Source organism: Hyla sarda, chromosome 2, assembly GCF_029499605.1.
Source record: "Hyla sarda isolate aHylSar1 chromosome 2, aHylSar1.hap1, whole genome shotgun sequence".
Classification (NCBI taxonomy): Eukaryota; Metazoa; Chordata; class Amphibia; order Anura; family Hylidae; genus Hyla; species Hyla sarda.
The window spans coordinates 99,996,607-100,013,616 of record NC_079190.1 but is presented as its reverse complement, the minus strand read 5'-3'; the positions used below and the strand labels follow the sequence as shown (position 1 = coordinate 100,013,616).

Here is a 17,010-nt window from a genome sequence, read left to right as displayed (position 1 = left end):
GGACCCAAAAGGAGAGAAGCGCCATTTGGCTTTCAGGATATCATTATACAAATTATAGGCCGCACTTCATCTTGCAAAGCATTCAGAACAATACTGTACCCCCAGAAGTGACCCCATTCTCTAAACTACACCCCCTTAAGTATTCACCTAGGGCAAAAGTGAGTACATACATTTATCATTGTAGTGTAAGTGAAGCATTTTTCTACACCTATTTTTTGTGTGCTTGTGATGTGTAGGAGCATCAAATGTATTAAATGGTCACAGAGCATTTGATAAATTTTGTGCAGGTCACATTTTCAGAAATTTCACTTTTCATTTACACCAAAAAGCTAAGCTAAGTCTTGGCTGGTGAAGTTTTAGAGACTTTGTAATGGCTTTGCGCCTTTTAACAAAAAGCCGCAGTTCATAAAACCTTTCCATATCATGTGTATTGCCAAAATCAGTGGATTGCAAATCAAAATTAGCAGAAATGTGTAAACCAAAAGGCGCAAAAAAGGCGCAAATAAACTCTGCTTGCGCCTTTTTTGCGCCTTTTGTAGACACAAAAACAGTCTAAAGACAATGATAAATGTCAGCCATTGAGCCCTTATTGTGTGGCTAGAATTATTTCAAAGTCAGTGGAAAAAAAATAGCAATTGGCTTTTTTCCCGACAAATTCTTTATTTGTGGGACATCATTTTGGTAAGTCGCTTTTGAAATGGAGGAAATACGCCCCATATTTTATCACCCTGTTCGTCCCGGGCTGGGCAGTACCCCTACTTAGGTCATATCTGGTTGCCTGACTGCCTGGTAGGACCAAGAAGGAGAGGAGCCCCCTTTGGCTTTCTGGGCATCATTATATGAATAGTCCCCATTCATACTCTGCATTTCTGCAGTATAGGTGTCCGATGTCATGTCAAAAAAGGGATGCCAGTGTATACTGTACCCGTCTCATTCAGAAATGGATACGGATATCTCTAACATACGGCTGAAACGCAGTATGAACAGGATGCAGTGTAGGGTCACATAGAGCGCATCCACAACATGTTTCACACCGCGATTGCCCCTCAGCAGTCACAAGGGCGAAATCACTGCTGTGGCTGGGTAGCTCAGTGTGTCCGCTCATGACTGGCGGCGGGAAATCCGCCGCTATGAGTGGACACACAAAGCTACCCAGCCATAGCAGGGAGCTCATTATTGTGACTGCTGGTGGGCATCCGCAGCATGTAATATGCTGCAGATGTGCACCATGTGATCCTACACATTATGCATTTTTATTTTTCGTTATATTTTTTTTCTTTTATACTTTTATTTTTTTTACACGGTTTAATGCTTTGGTATTCCAAAGCATTGCAGATATATGCTGCCTGCCAGTTTTAAACAGGCATGCAGCATATTAGGATGTGCCTCTAGCACGCCCTGACAGGCCATAGTCGGGGGTCCTTGTAAAGGGAGCCCCTTCCCTCTGTCAAAACTCCTTACAGCTAGCTGTTGCTTCCGACCGTGGCAGGGTTAAACTGCCGTGATCAAAATTTACTTTGGTCCCAGCAGTGTGGCAGGCCCCCGCCCTCTGGGGATCACACACAGCACCCCGCGATCATGCTGTGGGGCAGGGGCGTACCTAGAGCATTTGGCACCCGGGGCGGACCCTTTGTTTGGCACCCCCCCCCCCCCCCCCCCACACACACACACACACGCATCCCCCTTAATTACACCCCCTCCCTCCCCTCCCCCCCAGGAGCGGACTGACAACACTTGGGGCCCCCGGACCAAAAAAAGGCAAGGGCCCCTGCTAGGCTCTGCAGCTCGTCAATCTTCTGCCATGCTCCTATTCCACCCAAATCCCACACACAATACATTTAAATTTATATATATATAAGAAACACTTTAACGTAGGTAAGTTTCCATGACCAATAATACTGGTATACAAGGAGTAAATATATACCACCCACAATAACTGGATAATACCGCCATACTGTACTGAATAAAACCACTATACACAGACCAGTATACTATAAAGGATCTGTATACAATATAAGTGATTATATACAGGACCATATGGCAGTAGATATCAGCTGCACACAGGATGTATATACCATATAAGTGATTACAGTTACATTATGGGACTCACAATTACGTCTTTTCTGATCAGCGGCGTCCTCTTTCCTTTTCTTCTCTGTCCGGATAAGACCGCCATGTAGATCTCTTAACATCTGCAGGAAAAACATGTCAGACTCTGCATATATTCAGTTCCCTCCCCTCCTCTACACAATCTTCCCATTTATAGGCCCACAAACTGTAATAATGCCCTCCTTGGTGTCCTGCATAGTAAAAGGGCAGGTAGGTAGGTAGCCAGGTAACCCCCTCTTTCCCATAGGTATATGCAGAGTTACACCCCCCTCTTTCCCATAGGTATATGCAGAGTTACACCCCCCTCTCTTTCCCATAGGTGTATGCAGAGCTACGCTACACCCCCCCTCTTCCCCATAGGTATATGCAGAGCTAAACCCCCCACCCCCTCTTCCCCGTAGGTATATGCAGAGCTACACCCCCCCCCCCCTTTCCCATAGGTGTATCTCGGGCTGGGCGGTATACCGGTTCATACGAATACCAAATTTTTTGGGCTGCACGATATGAATTTTTCCCCATACCGCAATACTGGTTGGGCCCCTCCCCCTGGGGAATGTATTATCAGCCTAGCACAGGCTAGGGAACTAATCCACATCGGGGAACTAATCCCATGTTACCTGCCAGCACTGTTCTGCTCCCCCCAATTAATGATCAGCCCAGCTGGGTACTACTCACATATGTCAAGCACTGCCCTCCTCCTCTTTGTTGGGGGCCGCCGGGCGCTGGAACTCTATACTGTACGCCAGTGGTCTCCAACCTGCAGACCTCCAGATGTTGCAAAACTACAACTCCCAGCATTCCCGGACAGCCGACGATGGAACTCTTTGTACGCCAGTTGTCCCCAACCTCTGGACCTCCAGTTGTTGCAAAACTACAACTCCCATCATGCCCGTACAGCCAACGGCTGTCTGGGCATTGTAGTTTTGCAACAGCTGGAGGTCCGCAGGTTTGAGACCACTGCTGTACGCTGTGTATCTATGCCCGGGCTGCAAAAGATACAGAAAATAAACTTAACTCACCCACGTCGGCCGCACGCTGGGGACGGGAACGCCGGACAGCCGTCAGCCTATCACCGGCCAGAGCAATGCCACGCCCTGGCCAGTGATAGGCTGAGCCCACTGTCATGTATGAAGCCGGCTTCTTACATGACAGTGGGCTGAGCCTATCACTGGCAGGGGAGGGGCATCGCTCTGGCTGGTGAAAGGCTGACAGCTGTCCGGCGTTCCCGTCCCCAGCGTGCGGCCGACGTGGGTGAGTTAAGTTTATTTTCTGTATCTTTTGCAGCCCGGGCATAGGTATACAGCGTACAGCAGTGGTCTAAAACCTGCGGACCTCCAGCTGTTGCAAAACTACAACTCCCGGGCATGCTGGGAGTTGCAGTTTTGCAACAACTGGAGGTCCGCAGGTTGGAGACCACTGGCGTACAGAGAGTTCCATCGCCGGCTGTCCGGGAATGCTGGGAGTTGTAGTTTTGCAACATCTGGAGGTCTGCAGGTTGGAGACCACTGGCGTACAGTGAGTTCCATCGCCGGCGGCCCCCAACAAAGAAGAGGAGGGCAGTGCTTGACATACGTGAGTAGTACCCTGCTGGGCTGATCATTAATTGGGGGGAGCAGAACAGCGCTGGCAGGTCACATGATTTTGGGGGGGGGGGAATACCGTTATATACCGTGGAACTGCCGTAAGTTAAAAAAAAAATACCGTGATACACATATATGGTCATACCGCCCAGCCCCCCCCTTTCCCTATAGGTATATGCAGAGCACCCCCCCCCCATAGGTATATGCAGAGCACCCCCCTCTCTATAGGTATATGCAGAGCACCCCCCCTCCCTATAGGTACATGCAGAGCACCCCCCCTCTCCCCTATAGGTAAATGCAGAGCACCCCCCCTCTCCCCCCCTTCCCTTTAGGTAATTGCAGAGCACCCCCCCCTCTCCTATAGGTAAATGCAGAGCACCCCCCCTCCCTCTCCCCCCCTTCCCTATAGGTTAATGCAGAGCACCCCCCTCTCCCCCCTTCCCTATAGGTAAATGCAGAGCACCCCCCCTCTCGCCTATAGGTAAATGCAGAGCACCCCCCCCCTCCCTCTCCCTATAGGTAAATGCAGAGCACCCCCCCCCCCCGTAGGTATATGCAGAAAAAAAATAAAAAAAAAATAAAAAGATGCTCACCTGATATCCCACGCAGCGATCTGCTCAGCAGCAGGGGCCGCGTCTTCTTCCCTCCACAGTACAGGCGTTGATGAGTGACGTCATCGGCGTCTGTACTGCGTGCTGCGTGGGGGCGGAGGTCACGTCTCCTCGCTGCTGTAAGGGTTAAACCGCTGGGACCGAAGTTTACTTCGGTCCCGGCAGTACGGCAGGGTCCCGGCTGTGTGGTACAGCCAAGTCCCTGCCGTAATCGTGGGTGCACTGGGCAGCACCCATGAGAACCATGAACATGTATACTCTTCCTGGTACGGGAATGTGCATCCTGCCTGGACGTGTATACACGTCCATGGTCATTGAGGTGTTAATTTGAGGCGGAATTCCGCGAACGGAAATTCTGCCGTGTGAATAGATCCTTATGACATTGCACCCTGCAAGCTCTTACTAGGGGGAGCTCAAGGCACAGAGATGGTTCAGCTTCTGTTTCAATAGCTTTTATTGAAAGTATATGAACAAACAGTGCATGAAGATAGGAGCTGCAAGCTTCAGGCGTATACAAAGGATAAAATTAAGGAACACACTGTCATGAACACAAAGAGCAGGAACATAGAACTGAAGGGGTGGTTTTGATATCATATGGAAACAGTAGTAAAAGCAGGGTCAAAGTGTCCAATGAACCAAAAATTATTGAAAAGCACAAAGAAGAGATATACAGTACCAAAATATCTCTCAAACGGTAATATAACATAAAGGTATGACATTGCAAGGTAAAGTCCGCAAGAAAATAGAAAGGACTACATCTAAGGCATTGGGAGAGCAGGTGGGTTATGCATTATATTTGGTCTTTAGCTATTGACCCTTTAAGGACCAAGCCCATTTTGGCCTTAAAGGGGTATTCAGGAAAAAAAAAATGTTTTTCTCTCAACTGGCTCCAGAAAGTTAAACAGATTTGTAAATTAGTACAAAGAATAACAGAGTCCCAGTCCTATAATACTTCAAACAAAAACGGATGTACAATGGATATTTGTTAAAAATATAGTATTTAATAACACATATAAAATAGGTCACATATAAGCATTCAAATACACAATATTACAATCATAACATGTAAAAAGAAAATAAAATGGCCCAAACATATATAGATCCTAATGATGTAGAGAATAGATACTGCAGTGCAAGGAGATTCTGGAGAATATTATATTAGTTTGAATAGCCGACCCTAAATAAAAATAAAGTCTGGAGCGATCTGACACAGAGGAGAAATGATCACATGAGCACATGACACTTGATCCGACCTATGTATTGTTTGTCACACCCATATTGAAGTAGGTAGACTACACCTTTGGTGTTACATGTAATCAGATCTCTAATTTCCCAACCAAAATTATTAACTGTAGATTCCACCCTTTTTGTTTTCTTTGGACCATGTTAGCACAGGTACCACATTTGAAGAAACCTCTGGAATTGAGCCATGTCTGACATACTTCCATAATTGTCGGTTTTCTGACTGTAGGAGCAACTATTAATCCCAAATTTGGGGCCAGAGTATTAACTACTATGGGTTTAGTCAGCAACTTCCACCCTATTACTTTGTGCGATGCTGAGAAGAAAGAAGTTCTGCGGTGGCGCTGCCCTGGATGGCAAGCAAGGTCCGGATACGTAGTTTTTCAACGAAATAGCATTTAATAGAACATACATAAAGTAATAGACATGTGCAAGACGCGTTTCGAGAGGAGCCCCCTCTTTCTCAATTGCGCAATTGAGAAAGAGGGGGCTCCCCTCGAAACGCGTCTTGCACATGTCTATTACTTTATGTATGTTCTAATAAATGCTATTTTGTTGAAAAACTACGTATCCGGGCCTTGCTTGCCATCCAGGGCAGCGCCACCACAGAACTTCTTTCCTCTCAGCATCGCACTCTCTCCCTGCCGACTCCCGAGTGGTGACCGGCCGTTCCTGCAGGCTGCAGCCAAGGATTCCAGCAAAGACCTCCCTTACTAAGGGTGACACGCATAAAACCGAGATTTGCACAAGGTGAGCAAATCCACATATCAATTATTTGGGCCATCTGACCCCACGGAATTACGCGAGGCGCCGTCCTCCCCCTTTTTTTCTCTTTTTTCACCCTATTACTTTGTCTTGTTGTAAAATGTGCCAGTATTTACCCAAAATCTGTTCCACCATCTTGTATTGTGTATTAAACGGTAAAATAACTTTCAGTTGTTGTTCTGATGGTTTATCGAGAGTTCGAGAGTCTGAACTCCATCCTCTATTCTATCTCTACCTTATTTTTGTTTTGTTTTCTTTATTTCTATTTTTATCTTCATTCTTATTTATATTTTTATTTCTATGTTTATCATTTTATTTTACTTTCATTCTTTATTCATATATTAGTTTGGTCATGATATTTTTATTGTCAAGCATTGCACTTTATGGAAAAACGCATGATTAATGCAATTTAGGTATGAACTGTGTCCTGAGATTATATATATATATATATATATATATATATATAAATCCAGTCCTGTTGTTATAACCAGCTTTCTGAGCCTTCCTTCTCCCACAATTCTTTTCCACATTTTCCAATATGTCCAGCTGGATAATCAGTAACACCCCTATAGAAGCGATCTACTATGTCAAGCTATCATTGTAAGCCACTGAAGAAGGGGCTAGAACGCGTGTGTCCACACCCCAAAACGTGTTTGGATTTATTTTCATGTTTTAAGTGTGCTTTTATAGAGCACTTGAATTTACATAGCTGCTAAAGACTGTTATACAGCTTTTTATCCATACTTTGGACTGCTCTCCACATATTTGCATGGGACTGCCAACCCTACTGCTAACTAGGAGTGAGAATCTACTGGAGCCAATTCACACTGCATCCTGCAATCCACTCTGACTGCATCTTAATTCTTCCACCGGCGCTTTGATTATTCCAGCTGCGGACTGTGCAGTGGACCCGTGACGTCAGATGCTAACCTCAATCCCGCTATTGCTGTGTGCGCTCTGTGCTGAGCACTATACCGGAGAGGCCAGCCGTGGTCCGCACTGAGGCTCGATTGGGTCCGGCAACATTCAGTGCACGGAGCCACTTTAACTACAGCTGGACTGACGACCGGGACTTTCCAGCTACGAGCGCTATTATGTGCCATTAATGCAGATTGGCACCTTGGTGAGCGACTTACCATTGGCATGCATGTGATCATTTCTCCTCTGTGTGAGATCGCTTCAGACTTTATTTTTATTTAGGGTCGGCTATTCAAACTAATATATTCTCCAGCATCTCCTTGCACTGCAGTATATATTCTCTACATCATTAGGATCTCTACATGTTTGGGCCATTTTATTTTCATTGTACATGTCATGATTGTAATATTGGGTATTTGAATGCTTATAAGTGACTTATTTTACATGTTACCGAATATCCATTGTACATCAGTTTTTGGTTGAAGTATTTGAGGACTGGGACTCTTTTATTCTTTGTACTATTTTCCCTAAACCTGCGGGTAGAGTTGTACCCAGTTAACCCCCTTTGTGTTTGAGCTTTCCATTCCTTTTGGTATCCAGATTTGTAAATTATTTCTATAAAAAAAAAAAGTCTTAATCCTTCCAGTAGTTTTCTGTCTGACAACAGTGCTCTCTGCTGACACCTCTGCTTGTCTCAGGAACTGTCCCGAGTAGGAGAAAATCCCCATAGCAAACCTCTCCTGCTCTGGATAGTTTCCAAGACAAGCAGAGCTGTCGGCAAAGAGCACTGTTGTCAGACAGAAAACAACCACTCAATTTCAGCAGCTAAATTAACCCCTTAACCCCTTAAGGACCGGGGTTTTTTCCGTTTTTGCATTTTCGTTTTTTGCTCCTTGCCTTTAAAAAATCATAACTCTTTCAATTTTGCACCTAAAAATTCATATGATGGCTTATTTTTTGTGCCACCAATTCTACTTCGTAATGACATCAGTCATTTTGCCCAAAAATCTACGGTGAAACGGAAAAAAAATCATTGTGCGACAAAATTTTTCAAAAAAACGCTGTTTTGTAAATTTTGGGGGCTTCCGTTTCTAAGTAGTACATTTTTTGGTAAAAATGACACCTTATCTTTATTCTGTAGGTCCATACGATTAAAATGATACCCTACTTCTATAGGTTTGATATTGTCGGACTTCTGGAAAAAATCATCACATGCAGGAAAATTTATATGTTTAAAATTGTCATCTTCTGACCCCTATAACTTTTTTATTTTTACGTATATGGGGCGGTATGAGGGCTCATTTTTTGTGCCGTGATCTGAAGTTTTTAACGGTACCATTTTTGCATTGATAGGACTTATTGATCGCCTTTTTATTCATTTTTAAATGATATAAAAAGTGACCAAAAATGCACTATTTTGGAATTTGGAATTTTTTTGCGCGCACGCCGTTGACCGAGCGGTTTAATTAACGATATATTTTTATAATTCGGACATTTCCGCATGCGGTGATACCATATATGTTTATTTTTATTTACACTGTTTTTTTTTATTGGAAAAGGGGGGTGATTCAAACTTTTAATAGGGGAGGAGTTAAATGATTATTCACTTTTTTTTTTCACTTTTTTTTTTGCAGTGTTATAGGTCCCATAGGGACCTATAACACTGCACACACTGATCTTCATCATTGATCACTGGTTTCTCATAAGAAACCAGTGATCAATGATTCTGCCGCATGACTGCTCATGCCTGGATCTCAGGCACTGAGCAGTCATTCGGCGATCGGACAGCGAGGAGGCAGGTAGGGGCCCTCCCGCTGTCCTGTTAGCTGTTCGGGATGCCGCGATTAGCCGCGGCTATCCCGAACAGCCCGACTGAGCTAGCCGGCAACTTTCGGTTTCGCGTTTAGCCGCGCTGCTCAGCTCTGAGCGCGCGGCTAAAGGGTTAATAGCGTGCGGCGCCGCGATCGGCGCTGCGCGCTATTAGAGGCGGGTCCCGGCTTCACTATGACGCCGGGCCCGCCGTGATATGACGCGGGGTTACTGTGTAACCCCGTGTTATATCAGGAGAGCAGGACCAAGGGCGTACCTGTACGCCCTTGGTCCTTAAGGGGTTAAGGAGCGGGGTTTTTTCCATTTTTGCATTTTCGTTTTTTGCTCCTTGCCTTTAAAAAATCATAACTCTTTCAAATTTGCACCTAAAAATCCATATGATTGCTTATTTTTTGCGCCACCAATTCTACTTTGTTATCACTTCAGTCATTTTGCCCAAAAATCGACGGTGAAATGGAAAAAAAAAATCATTGTGAGACAATTGAAAAAAAAACGCCATTTTGTAAATTTTGGGGGCTTCCATTTCTACGTAGTACATTTTTCGGTAAAAATGACACCTTATCTTTATTCTGTAGGTTCATACGATTAAAATGATACCCTACTTATATAGGTTTCATTTTGTCATACTTCTGGAAAAAATCATAACTTCATGCAGGAAAATTAATACGTTTAAATAGTCATCTTCTGACCCCTATAACTTTTTTATTTTTCCGGGTATGGGTAGTATGAGGGCTCGTTTTTTGCGCCGTGATCTGAAGTTTTTAACGCAACCATTTTTGCAGTGATAGGACTTATTGATGCACTATTTTGGACTTTGGAATTTTTTTGCGCGTATGCCATTGACCGTGCGGTTTCATTAATTATATATTTTTATAATTCGGACATTTCCGCACACGGCGATACCATATATGTTTATTTTTATTTACACTGTTTTTTTTTATGGGGAAAGGGGGGTGATTCAAACTTTTATTAGGGGAGGGGTTAAATGATCTTTATTCACTTTTTTTTTTCCCTTTTTTTTTTGCAGTGTTATAGCTCCCATAGGGACCAATAACACTGCACACACTGATCTTTTACATTGATCACTGGTTTCTCATAGGAAACCAGTGATCGATGATTCTGCTGCTTGACTGCTCATGCCTGGATCTCAGGCACTGAGCAGTCATTCGGCGATTGGACAGCATGGATGCAGGTAGGGATCCTCCGGCTGTCCTGTAAGCTGTTCGGGATGCCCCGATTTCGCCGCGGCTATCCCGAACAGCTCCCTGAGCTAACCGGCATGCTTTCACTTTCACTTTAGACGCGGCGTTCAAAGTTGAAGGGTTAATAGCGCGCGACACCGCGATCAATGCCGCGCGCTATTAGCCACGGGTCCCGGTCGTTGGTAGAGCTGGAGCCCCGCGTTATAGATTGGGAGCGGACACATGACGTTCCAGTAAGTCATGTGTCCTTAAGGGGTTAAAAGGAAACCGGAATTTTGCTAATTTTGGAAGGTTTTGTTTTCACGCTGTACAATTTACATTAAAAATGACATGTTTTCTTTATTCTGTGTGTCAATACGAATAAAATGATACCCATGATTACATACCTTTCTGTTATTGTACCGCTTAAAAAAAAAAAATCGCTAACTTTTTAGCCAAGCGGCGGTATGAGGGCTCATTTTTTGTGCCGTGATCTGTACTTTTTATTGATACCACATTTGCGTTTAATAAATTTTTTATAAATTTTTTGAAAATATCATGTGACAAAAAAGCAGTAATTTATTTATTTATTTTTACGTTGACGCTGTTCTCCATAAGGGGTAATTAACACTATATTTTGATAGTTTGGATATTTAAGCATGCAGCAATACCGAATATGTTTATTAGTTCTTTTTTTACGCTTTTTGGGGGTAAAAGGGGATTTTTCACATTTCTTTTTACTTAAAATTTTTTTTTACACTTTTCATGTCCCCATAGGGGACTATTTATTGCAATAATTTGAATGCTAATACTGTTCAGTGCTATGCATAGGGTATAGCACTGATCAGTTTTATAGGTGATCTTCTGCTCTGGTCTTCTCGATCTCAGACCAGAGCAGAAAACTCTGGAGATGGACAGAGGCAAGTGAGGGGACCTCCAGCTGCCATGCTGGATGATCGGATCCCTGAGGCAGTGCTGCTGGTGATCTGATCATGCATTTTTCTGACCGCACTGCCACAGATGCAGTGATCTGTATTGCATCTGAGGGGTTAATGGCGGACATTGCGATCGCTGATGTCTGCAATTACCTGCTGTTTTCATATCCATGAGTATGTCATGGTGCGTTAAGTACCACCACACCATGACGTGCATTTACGTCCAATATCATTATTTAAGGACTTAAGGATTTAAGGAGCCAGGACGTCCCCAGACGTCCTGGCGTTTTCCGGTCCCTGCCGCGTGAAGTGCAGAGATCCGAACGGCATGCCTGCTGAAATCCTTCAGCAGGCATGCCGTGCAAATGCCGAGGGGGGTCCCGGGAAAGCTGCTATTGGCCGGCGATCGTCCGGCCAATAGTAGAGCGGCAGAGGAGGGGTTAACGGTCCCTTCCCGCTGCTGTACCCACTCGCTGCGTTCAGTCAGTGGGTGCAGCAGTGAGGAGAAGCCGTGGATCCCCCCTCGGAGCTCCGGAGCCCCCTTAGTAGCCTTAGAATAGGGAAAGCGGATTGCAGGGACAGGTAGGAGTTAATAAGTTAAAAAAAAAGTAAAATTAAAGCTAAAAAGTACCCCCCCCTCCGACCCCCTAATAGGTCCCTCAGGGTCCTATTAGGGTCTGATACCTTATCCCGGGTCCTATTAGGGGTTCAGGGAGCTGCGTTTGCCACCCCTTTTTTTTTTTTTTGGCCGCAGCTTTTTTTTTTTCTATTACTGTTATACACTTTTTACACCAAGCACCACACAGTACATACTTACCCGCAATTTTGGCTGCGGAGGCTTACGCTTTTTTAGCCTCCGATTCCAAATCTGCCAGTGAGGACGAGGAAGATCCTACTTTTTTGTGTTCTTCCTCGCCCTCCTCCTCATCTAGTAGTGATGATGAGTCCCCTGTACGGCGGCGGAGACGCCGCCAGGCGAGGCCACTCACCCCCCATGAGAGTGACCCAGTGGCTGACACTAGTACAAGTGGCAATGCCACTCGTAATAGGAGTCTGGCCCCCCAGACAAGTGCACGGGAGCCCCCTTCCGGTGACGCTGTCTGGAGCCCCCCAGAGGGTTATCAGCCACGGATTCATGAGTTTGTTGGCAACTCAGGAATCCGGATTGACCATGCTGGCTTCACTGATCTAGACTTTTTAAAGTTTTTTTTCAGTGACAGCCTGGTCAATCACATGGTGGAGCAAACAAACTTTTATGCCCAGCAGTTCATTGCCCCCCACCCCGATTCGTTTTTGCCCAGGTCCAATGAATGGCGCGCCATTGATGCAGCGGAAATGAGGACATTTTGGGGCCTCACGCTGCAAATGGGCCTGGTCAAAAAACCAAGTGCTTGTCGTAACTGGAGCGGGGACGTCCTTTACCAGACCCCGCTTTACAGTATGGCGATGACATGGAAGCGGTTCGAGGCCATTCGGAAATGCCTGCATTATGCAGATAATGCGGCATTTCCGCCCCGATGTGATCCCACCTATGACCGGCTTTACAAAGTGAGCCCGGTCATCGATCACTTTGGGGCCAAATTTTTGGAGGCCTACGTACCGCTCAGGGACCTCTCGGTAGATAGGTCTCTCATCAGTTTTAAGGGGAGACTCATCTTCCGCCAGTATATTCCCTTGAAGCGGGCGCGGTATGGCGTGAAACTCTACAAACTCTGCGAGAGTACCTCCGGGTACACTTGCAAGTTTAGAGTATATGAGGGACGAGATTCTCGTATTGAACCCCCAGAATGTCCCCCCACTCTGGGTGTTAGCGGGAAAGTCATTTGGGACCTTATGCACCCATTGCTGGATAAGGGTTTCCATGTGCACTTGGATAACTTTTATACCAGCATCCCTCTGTTCAAATCCCTTTCCGCCAGATCCATGTCCGCTTGTGGGACCGTGCGGAAGAACCAAAGATGCCTCCCTCTAAATTTGGTCTAGACGCCTATCCCCAAGGGTGAGTCCCGTGCCCTGACCCATGATAACCTGTTGTTGGTGAAGTATAAGGATAAGAGGGATGTCCTTATACTCACCACTATTCATGGGAATGGCAGCAACCCTGTCCCTGTGCGAGGTACCGTGGGACCTGTCCTCAAGCCCGATTGTATTCTGGAATACAATCGGTATATGGGGGGAGTTGATCTCTCAGATCAAGCCCTCAAGCCATATAACGCCATGCGGAAAACACGGGCATGGTACAAAAAAGTTGCGTTCTACTTGGACAGGTTGCCATGTACAATGCTTTTGTACTATCCCAGTATGCTGGCAACAGAGGGACATTCCTCCAGTACCAAGAAGAAGTCCTAAGGTTCCTGATCTTTGCTGACCGGGAAAGATCAGGCTGGACTTCCCAAGGGTCTGGAGTTATAGGCGCCAGGATCGTCCCAGGCCAACACTTTCCAGGTGAGATCCCCCCCAGTGGAAAGAAGGGACGATCCCAGAAAAAATGCAGAGTGTGTTACAGGAAGAGGATGCGGAAGGACACCAGGTATCAATGTGACACTTGCCCAGATAATCCGGGCCTCTGCATAGGCTGCTTCAGGGAGTCTCACACTTCCATGGAGCACTAAATTTTCCCTTTTCATTTGAATTGTCCATAATTTGACCAATGTACCAAGTCCAGAGTACATTCCAAAATATAATCCCCATAAATCACTAAATTGCCCAAAAAAACAAAAAAAAAAAAAAAAAACAGATAAGACCTCTGTTTTTTTTTTCAAAAATTGGTCATAGGTCACTGAGTCACTATCATCGGGGACTTTTTTTATGTTGCCTCAAATGCGCAGCGCTCTCTCTCCACCTGAGCGGGGTGCGCATTTGAGGCAACAGGTTAGGGACGGCCACACACATCACATTCCCAGAATGATGATCAGAGCATAGGGTTTGGGGCGGGCATATTTTTTTAGTTTTTGCTATGCTCTGGATCATCATTCTGGGAACATATCCTGTTTTATTATGTTTTATAATTTTCTGGCCCACTGTACCCCATATTACGGGCCTCTGTACCCCACCTGTCTACCCCAGTTACGGCCCGTTGTCCCCTACAGTGTCCCCCTATTTTAGGGCTCTGTGCTCCCCCCCATTAACGCTCCTTGAGGGGGGGTCCCACATCCTGGCTGCTATGAAAAGCTCAAGGCCCCTGACCTCCCACTCCAAGACCAGGTGTGCACTCGCAGAGCCAAAATCATCCAAAAATAAGGTATGTCCTTACTCCAAAGAAATGTATTTACAGATTGTTGTGGGGTGTCTTTTCTGCTATTAACCCTTGTAAAAATTTGACATTTTGGGGAAAACCCACATTTTAGTGAAAAATAAATATTTTGTTTTACCTATGCAAAAGTCGTGAAACCCCTGTGGGGTATTAATGCTTACTTACTTTACCCCTTGATATGTTCCTCAAGGGGTCTAGTTTCCAAAATGGTATGCCATGTGTTTTTTTTGCTGTCCTAGCACCATAGGGGCTTCCTAAATGCGACATGTCCCCCCCCCCCCCCCCCATTTCAGCAAAGTTTGCAAATGTGACTCCTTCTCTTCTGAGCATTGTGGCACTCCTGCAGTGCACTTGACGTCCACTTATGGGGTACCTCCATACTCAGAAGAGATGGGGTTACAAATTTTGGGGGGTATTTTCTGCTATTAACCATTGCAAAAATGTGAAATTTGGGGGGGGGGAAACACACATTTTAGTGAAAAACTAATTTTTTTTACATATGCAAGAGTCGTAAAACCCCTGTGGGGTATTAAGGCTCACTTTATTCCTTGTCACGCTCCTCAAGGGGTCTAGTTTCCAAAATGGTATGGCATGTGTTTTTTTTTTTGCTGTCCTGGCACCATTGGGGCTAAATGCGACATGCCCCCCGAGCAAAACTTGCTCTCAAAAAGCCAAATATGACTCCTTCTCTTCTGAGCATTGTAGTTTGCCCGTAGTGCACTTCAGGTCAACTTATGGGGTACCTCCATACTCAGAATAGATGGGGGTTGCAAATTTTTGGGGGTATTTTCTGCTCTTGACCCTTGCAAAAATGTGAAATTTGGGGGGAAACACACATTTTAGTGAAATTTTTTTTTTTTTTTTACATATGCAAAAGTCGTGAATCCCTGTGGGGTATTAAGGCTCACTTAATTCCTTGTTACGTTCCTCAAGGGGTCTAGTTTCGAAAATGGTATGCTATGTGTTTTTTTTTTTTTTTTTTGCTGTCCTGGCACCATAGGGGCTTCCTAAATGCGACATGTCCCCCAAAAACCATTTCAGAAAAACGTACTCTCCAAAATCCCCTTGTCGCTCCTTCGCTTCTGAGCCCTCTACTGCGCCCGCCGAACACTTTACATAGACATATGAGGTATGTCCTTACTCGAGAGAAATTGGGCTACAAATACAGGTAGAAATTTTCTACTTTTACCCCTTGTAAAAATTCAAAAATTGGGTCTACAAGAATATGCGAGTGTAAAAAGATTGTGAATTTTCTCCTTCACTTTGCTGCTATTCCTGTGAAACACCTAAAGGGTTAAAACACTGACTGAATGTCATTCTGAGTACTTTGGGGGGTGCAGTTTTTAAATGGGGTCATTTGTGGGGTATTTCTAAGATGAAGACCCTTCAAATCCACTTCAAACGTGAACTGGTCCCTGAAAAATTGTGAGTTTGAAAATTTTGTGAAAAATTGGAAAATTGCTGCTGAACTTTGAAGCCCTCTGGTGTCTTCCAAAAGTAAAAACACGTCAATTTTATGATGCAAACATAAAGTAGACATATTTTATATGTGAATAAAAAAAAATGTAATATCCATTTTCCTTACAAGCAGAGAGCTTCAAAGTTAGAAAAATGCAAAATTTTCAAATTTTTCATCAAATTTTGGGATTTTTCACCAAGAAAGGATTCAGGTTACCACAAAATTTTACCACTATGTTAAAGTAGAATATGTCACGAATAAACACTCAGAATCAGAATGATAACTAAAAGCATTCCAGAGTTATTAATGTTTAAAGTGACAGTGGTCAGATGTGCAAAAAACGCTCTGGTCCTAAGGTGTAAAATGGCTGGGTCCTTAAGGGGTTAAGGGGTTAAAGGAGATATGCAGCAGAACAAGATAGGGGATAGGGGATAAGTGTCTGATCGTACAGGGCCCCGGCTCTATCCTGGCTCTGCTCCTGTAGTAACGTGTTGCACTCTATATATCTCTATGGGAGAGGCAGACACACACACAAATACTGTGTCTCCACCTCTCCCATAGAGATTACACACATTAGGATCAGAGCTGGGGCTGAACCAGGGCCCATACAGGTGATCTCAGGTGGTCAGACCTGTTGCATATCACCGATGTGTGCAAGATCACAGCGTTTAGGAGTTCATTACCACAAAAAATATGGAACGCTTCACAAATTTGCATGTGATCTTTGCGCAGGAGCCATGCTAATCTTAATATCTGTTTCATTACAATTTTTTTATGCCAAAGTGAGCACGCTTCCCCCAATTTTCAAGGGGTACTCTGAAAATTAAATTATTTTAAAATCAACTGGTGCCAGAAAGACACAGATTTGTAAATGACTTATATTTAAAAGATTTAGGACTTCCAGTACTTCTCAGCTGCTGTATACTACATAGAAAGTTGTGTAGTTCTTTCCAGACACGGGTCTTCCTGCTGCCACCTCTGTCCATGTCAAGAACTGTCCAGAGTAGAAGTAAATCCCCATAGCAAACCTCTCCTGTTCTGGACAGTTCCTGACATGGACAGAGGTGGCCGCAGTGACTGTGGCCAGTTATATGGGTGCAATGTGGCAGACATTGGAGAAATATTGT

The 17,010-nt window shown here is 44.7% G+C and overlaps 1 non-coding gene across 1 annotated transcript; it reads right to left on the bottom strand.

Moving 5' to 3' along the window:
• Positions 1-16,570: 16,570 nt before the first annotated feature.
• LOC130359724 (U6 spliceosomal RNA) lies at positions 16,571-16,673 on the bottom strand. The gene has a single exon (XR_008890415.1). It is a non-coding gene; the product is annotated as a U6 spliceosomal RNA (small nuclear RNA).
• Positions 16,674-17,010: the final 337 nt, after the last annotated feature.